The sequence below is a fragment of the Alligator sinensis genome, unplaced genomic scaffold (genome assembly GCF_000455745.1).
Source record: "Alligator sinensis unplaced genomic scaffold, ASM45574v1 scaffold964_1, whole genome shotgun sequence".
NCBI classification, from domain to species: Eukaryota; Metazoa; Chordata; order Crocodylia; family Alligatoridae; genus Alligator; species Alligator sinensis.
In genome coordinates, this window is record NW_005842680.1 from 56,256 (window position 1) to 63,928 (window position 7,673).

The window sequence follows — 7,673 nt, forward strand, 5'->3', positions numbered from 1 at the left end:
GCGGGGAAGGATGAACTTGGAGGTGAAAGATGCCAGGCACGGAGGAAATGCCGGCCCCATCAACTGCATTAGTCTCGTACTTCCCGAAAGCCTTGAGAAGGCACAAGCCCCCTCAAGTGACCATCAGTGCTTGGCAGCACCACACCATAGCTCGGGCTTGGGGGTGTGAAAGACTGTCAGTGCTTGACCCTTTTGCGAGCAGGGCAGCACCACACCGCAGCTCGGCAAGATGACCCTGAGAGCAGACAGTGGAGACCTCCCTTGCCTGCTGCAGCCCCAAATGATGCCTTAAGGAGGGGCTGTGGGCCAATCTCTATGGACCTTGCCCGCTGCCCCACCCTTGAAAGGCACCTTAAGGGAGAACTACAGAGGCTCGGACCGCACCCGCTGCTGACCCAAATGGCACCTTAAGGGAGGACAGCGGGGGCCTACAGACCTTGCTACTGCCCACCTGAATGACACCTTAAGGGAGGACTGCGGGCAGAGACAAACCGATCCTGCCCGCTGCCCCCACAAATAACACCTTAAAGGGGCACCGGAAATGGCTACGGACCTGAGCCTCCGCTCCCCCCTGACCCATGACGCCTTAAGGGAAGGCTGCGGCCAAAGCCCTGGGACCTCACCCGCCGCCCCCGAATGGCGCCTTAAGGGAAGGAATGGAAACTTGCAAGCCCGACCACTGCCCACCCCCTGGGCACCGGTGCTTGACAGGGACTACGAGCCACGCAGCACCCACGTGGCTCGGGACGTCACTCCCCACAGCCTGACACGCCCCCGGCCCTGCAGAGGGGCCATAGGTCCCCAACTGCAGCCCAAGTGCAGCCCCCGCCACGTTCCGGCACAGAGGGTGCAGACAGCTCCACCTCACCTCGTCCGGGCGCGGCCTCTTCAGGGCGCTTCCGGGGTTACCGCGCCCCCCCACCGGCCAGCTCCACCAGCTCTTCTCCGCCGTCCATCGCCGAACCCGCCTGTTCGCTCGACATGCGGCCTCTTGTCCCTTCTGGAGGCTCCGCCCCCGATGGACAGTGGACCAACAGGAAAGTCCGAGGGGTGATGTCCCCTCGCCCCTAGGTCAGGGCGGGCAAGCCTTCCTCCTGCTGTCTCCTGATTGGGGTGGGGGGGAAAGGCCCCTGCCAATCGGCCTGCGCCATTCAGCTCAAGCTGTCCAACCAGCTGCTGGCGAGCCCCGGCCGGCCCGCCACGTGCGCCTTTCCGCGGGGTGGATGATCCTCTTCCCGGGACCCTAGAGCGTGTGGACAGGATAACACCTTGGTGGTGTACTTGTCCCCTGCTTTCCCTGCAGCAGGGTGGTGGTGCCCTCGAGCCACGTGCCTTACAGCGTGGTGGCAGGGCAGGGCAGGGCAGGGCTTGTCGCGGAGCCGGAGGAACAGGCAAGACGAGCGCGCGTGCAGGATGGTTTGTGTGGAGAGAGCCGGGGTTGGACTGGATGACTCCGAGCAAGACCCCTTTCCCTTCAGCTGACTCCGGGATTTACACAGAAGGGAACGGGAGCGGGGTTAGGGCAGCTGGATTCTAGTCTTGGCTCTACCTGCCTTTGGGAAACCGGGTCCCTTCTCTCTCCCGTCCTTTCCCCGTCGCCATGTAGGGGAAAGCCTGGTTGAGGCACCGCAGCAGTTTTGAACGCCCGTGGCTGCACTTCCGCGCCTCCCGCGTGACTTGGCCCCGCCCTCTCAGCGCCATCCGCGCCGCCAGGCCCCGCCCCCTCCTCAGCTGGTTCACGCCCATGCCCCGCCCCTTCGCGCCCAGGCCTGAGCGCCGGGTGTCAAATGCCGCAGCTCGGGAGGGAGATGCGGAAGCCTGAGCCCGCCCCGCTGCGCCCCGGGGGGGGGCACCGTCTGCCCGGCGCCGGGGGCCACAAGTCCGGCCAGGCAGCTCGTCCTTCTCCTTCGCCCTGCGCTTCTCTGCCCTGCTCAGCCCCGCCGCAAGATCACCCGTTTGCCGCACAAGAAAGCCACCGTCCTGTCCCCGGATTTACCAAGCTAACATCTGACCGGTTTTCCACACAGCTCTCACCGTATTTCCATGCTTCTTTCACAAAAAGTTCCTACATCGCTGCACATTCACCTACTCTGTTCCACGCAGTTCCCAAATCAGCACACCGCTTCGCACAACAAGCACCATATCCCCACACACATTTCCACACCAAGTCCACACAGGAGAGCACAAAATCGCCACTTTTCACAGAAACACATCCCTATATTTCCACTCAACATTACTGAATCCCCACATTCCACACACGACCATTAAAACATTCCCGAATCACCACAGAATCAGCACACAATCTTGCATGTGAAAAGAAGTCACCATCTCACCACACACTTCATGTCTCACCACACCATTTTCCACACAAGTATCACCATATTGCCACAGACACTTGGCACAAGAAGTTGGGGGGGGAAAAGCAATAATCAAGTTTCCCACAGAAATATCAAATTTCCCCCCAAAAGTTCCCAAATCACCACAAACAAATCACCACAATTGTCCTCACAAAACACTCACCACAGTCCCACACTGTTACCAAAGCATCACACTATTTTCCAACTGAGAACAGTTTTTTTTTTAAGGTTAGAAATCGCGTTTATTGAAGCATTTGTGTTCGCATTCTTCAAGCGCTCTCCACTCCAGCACAGAAGTCTCCTCATGTCCTCCCTGCTGCTCCCTCCCTGGTCCCCCAGGCGTGTGCAGGCCTGTGCCCAGGGTGGTGCCAGGCGCAGCAGTCTCAGCGCTCATGCAGACCTTCCCACTGGCCCCACTCATTCCCAAAGACCTCTCCAATAACCACCACACTGGCTGCCTCAGCACTGGCATCTGCCTACACTCATCACTCTCGGGCACTGTAAGGAGCAGGGAGGCTCCCACCTGCAGGCAGGACCCTTGGCAAGGAGCTGCCAGGGGCACTGCAGCCTGTCAGGATGTCTGCCCCAGCCTCAGCACTGCCCAGGGCCCTTCTGCCTTCCTGTGCTGCCAGCATAGAGTAGGGTCCCTGGACTTGTGCCTGCTGTGTGTGGGGCTGGACAGTGGCGCTGGCTGCCGTGGGCCACAAGTCCTTTCCCACCGCTCTAGGGGACCCACATAAAGTAGCGTGGGAGGGACCTGGTTTTCAAGTGGGTTCGGACCTGCTGCTTCTGAGCCAGGGGTGCTCACTCAGGGCCCCTGTTACACAGGCTGCCCCTCCAGTGAGCACGGCTCACCCGGGCATTCGTGCATCAGACCCGAGAGCATCAGGCAAGTCACCACTCACCAGGCTTTTATCTCCTCTCTGCCAGCAATGTGTCAGGGAACATCTTCTCCAGTCTCCAGCCAGGGGTCTTTGACGAGCTGCTGTCCCTGAGACTCATACGAGGCCATTCCTGAGAGGGGCACACCCATCCCAGAGCTGCATGGGCCCTTTGCGCAGGGACAGGCCGCAGGTGCAATGAATCCAAGTGCTGAAGGCTGCCTGTCACCTGCACGCCTGTGCCCACAGCTTCATGGCATCAGCAGGCCCACCCCAGCCTGCCCTCCTGGAGCCAGAGGCATGGGCCTGTCTCACAAGCAGGCACCCTCCCGGGCACTTCTGCTGCTCCCCCCCCCCATCCCTGCTGCGCCCTGCCCCATGGCCTCCTGAAGTCAGTGAGCAGCAGGGAGCTGGTCTGTCCCTCACCTCCAGAGCTGTGTGTCCCTGCCAGCCTATAGCTTTTGTCCCACCACCTGGGGAGGGTGCCCGACTGCAGCCTTATGGTCTGATGGCTAGGTAACTGGCTACAGGGTCAGACCCAAAGAGTACTAGTTGACGGGAGCAAATCAACGTGGCACAGGGTGACCAGTGGAGTCCCGCAGGGATCAGTATTTGGGCTGGTACACTTTAACAGGAGTGAGGGGCACCACTGAAAAATGGGGTCTTGAGGGTTGGAAGTGAGGAGCACCACTGGGGTGCAGGTCAGACGTGAGGGGCACCGCAGGGAACAAGGGAGCCTGCAGGTTGGGAGTGAGGGACACCAGTGAGAAATGGCGGGAAGGGGGGTGGCTGTGGCTCAAGAGTGAGGGGCATCACTGGGTACGGGAGTGGGGGGCTGTGGGATGGGAGTGAGGGTTACCACTGAAAAATGTGGGGGCTGAAGCATAGAAGGGTTGCACTTGTTGCCCCCCCCCCCCCCCCCCAGCCGACTTCTCTGCCTTTATCTCTGCGCTGCTATGCCCTGCTGGAAGGACATGAGGGCAACACCGAGACGTTTTCTTGGTGGCGGGGGTGGGTTCAAAAAACATTTGAATACTCTATATTCAAATATGGGAACGGGAACATGAGGCTCCTATCCCAGCCTTCACCCGCTTGGCCAATGCCCCGACGGGACCACCGGAGGGCAGCACCGAGCAGCGGGTTCGTCTCCCCTCCTCGACACCGCTCCTCGTGGCTGCAGCGCTTGAGCGAACCACAGGAGGGCAGCACTGAGCCGGGATTGTCTTCATCCCAGGTGTGGCTGCACATGACACCTATTATATGCGTACCAACTACAAACACCAGCATGTGGCGATATGCAAGGATGATAGATGAACACCTACATCACTATCGCCACGTATAGAGACACAGAGAAAAGTAGTAATAGGATCTCCAGGTCGGTATATACACACATCCTTCTTCGATACATCTCTCTACAATTTTGTCACATTGAATGTTTGTAATGGTTGCCCATTAGCCAGTTTCAGGAAGAAGATAAGATTTATCTCCTTATCTAGCTCATTGTTTTGGACTACGTGCAAAAGGTCCTGACTTTGTTTAAAGTCTTAACTTCTGAATTTTATCTTTAGAAGTCTTTTACAAAGAGAACCTGAAAATGATCTTTTAAGCAAATATGCTGAGTTCCGAGAGATCAAACCCTAGAGCCTTTTGACAGATTGGTAAGAAAAGGTCACTTGCAGTGGTATGGAAGTTCCCTAGAATAATTAAAATGATCAACAAAAAGAAACTAATTACTAAGCAAAAGAATCTGTTGAGTAAGATCCGAGCCCAAATTTGGGAGTAATGACAGGTTTGAGTAGGAGGAGCCCATTGACGGCAGCTCACTCAATGAAAACTGTAACTTACTGTCCCAATTTGGAGGTGACTTCACTTGCAGAACAACGAAGGAAGAATCGCAAGTGTAGGCCGGATCAGACTGATCACCTGAACCACCCTCTCCGTGAACACGAATCTCTTAGTTCACACTGAAGCTGCAGAGCGCCCGAAAGGGACTGAAAGAAGGGGACTTAGTCCTATCAGTACTGAGGCCAGCCCATTGAATTGTATTGCTGAGGCGAGCCCATTGAACCGTACTACTGAGGCCCACCCATTAAATTGTACTACTGAGGAATGAAACCATATTTTGGTATTTGGCTTCTCGGAATTCTAGGATTGTAAGTATATCATGAAAATAATAGTATTGATTCAAATCTAACTTTTAGTTGTAATTGTAGTTGTTTTTGTAATACTAATTCTTATAGCGTTGTTTGGGAAGGAAGTGCATTTGGAGCATTGTTTCTGATATATGTAGTTATTGTGTTCTTAATGTTCGTGGTGTTTCTTAAAGCTGAGCAGCGTTATATACGTAGCAAAGAGTTTTAAAATAAAATTGTGTTGTATGAATTAAGTGTGTAATCACTGTGAAATCGTGCAATCAGCTAACTACTCCCCCAGCCAGTGCATCAAAACAAATCAGTAAATTGTGTGGGATTTTCTCTATTCCATAACCCACTAGAGACAAATTTAAGTTTTTCAAAGTAAGTGACGGAATGAATAACACCGTCACTTCAACCCCTTTCTCAATGTTATACTGTTTTACACCAAGGATCCCAAATTCTATCCTAGAATTGAATTGATGTCCAGCGGTGTTTCCTGAGCAACAACGAGTTTTCATTTTTTTCCTCGTTAAAAAAGGAAAATTTGATGCTTTGCAAGATGCTCGCTAGAGAGATTTCAGCGTCAGCCCCGAAGCAAACGGTCCTTCTTCGGGCCCACCTGCACCTCCGTAGACCACCTCCCATCACATCGAGGAGACAAGGTGGCTCCCCAGGCGGGAGGAGGACAGAAAGGGGCCCTGGGGCAGAAAAACAACTTCAAGCTTCAACACCACCGCAGAAGAGATCCTGACCGGCCCCGCACCGTGGGAACGCAATCTCCCGCACGACCCGCCGTGGTCGTCAGAGCAGCCTGCCGCAGCGCTCCGGGCCCGCCCGGGTGTGGGACAGCAGCGGGACTTCGCCTCCGGACTTAGGGGGCGGACAATCAGCTGACCGGGGCTGCTGAGGATCGGATTCGGACCAATGGGCACACAGAAGCCTCCACACACCCGCCATTCCTGGCAGCCAATTAGAATGTGAATAAGGAGGCCGCGCTCCTGGTCCCGCCTCCATCGGCAGAGGCCAATCAGAGCGAAGAAGGGCGGAGTGGCCATGACCCCGCCAAGCAGCCACTGCATCCAATCGCCTCAAGCCTCATGGTGGCCAATGGGAACACGAGTCTCCGATCCCGGCCGTGCTGCGCTCCGCGGCCTGAGTCAATGTCCGCGGATCGTGTATCCGCCCCGAGCAGCGCCACCCCGCCTGCCCCGGCCCCGGCCGCAGGCACTGCTCTAGCGGCGGCCCGAGAGAGGCCCTTCTTCTGTCTCTGCCCTTATCTCCCGGCTGCCTGAGCTACAGGTGCGCGGTCCGGATCCGCTTTTCTTCCTCTCTCTGCCCTCATCTCTCGGCTGCAAAGCCCGGTTTGAACCCTAGGGAGTAGCACAGGGCAGGATTTTCTTTTCTCTGGCTTTAAAAACCGGCTGCTCCGCGCAGGGAGGGCGGCACGGAGCCGGCTTTGTTCCGGGCCCTCATCTCCGGGCTCCAAGCCCCGCTCCAGCCCCAGGCGGGCAGCGGGGAGCTGGCTTAGGTGCCGGCCCGAGTCTCCCCGCCGCAATGCCCGGCGCGGCCACAGGAGGGCGGCTCTGAGCAGGGCTTTGCCTCCGCCTTCACCCGCTGCGTCAATACCCCGACGGGACCGCAGAGGGGCAGCACCGAGCAGCGGGTTTGTCTCCCCTCCCCGGCACCGCTCCTCGTGGCTGCAGTGCTGGGACCGACCCACGCGAGGGCAGCACTGAGCCGGGGTTGTCTTCATACCAAGTGTGGATGCACATGACGCCTGCTACGGCCGGACGAACTGCAGACACTGGTGTGCGCTTACAGGCAAGGATGAGAGAGGAACACCTACATCACTATCGCCACGTACAGAGACAGAGAGAGGTAGTAGTAGGATCACTGTGTTAATTAGGGTGCGTATTACGCACACAGACACACATCCTTAGTGGATACATCTCTACAATTTTAAAGTTTTTCAGAGTAAGTACGGAATGAATAACCCCCTGCTCTCAGTCTTACACCAAAGATCCCAAGCTCTCATCTAGAATTGAACTGATGTCCTGCGGTGCTTCCTGAACAACAACAGGTTTTCATTGCTGCTGCTGCTTTAACAAAGGGAAACGTGGTGTTCTGCAAGATGCTCTCTAGAGAGGTTTCCGCGTGAGCCCGCAGGCAAACGGTGCTTCCTGGGGCCCCGAGTCGAGGAGACAGGGCGGCTGAAAGAGAAAAGGGGCCCTGGGACAGACGAACAGCTTCGAGCTTCAACACCCGCCGCGGAAGAGATGCTGACCGGCCCCGCAGGTGGG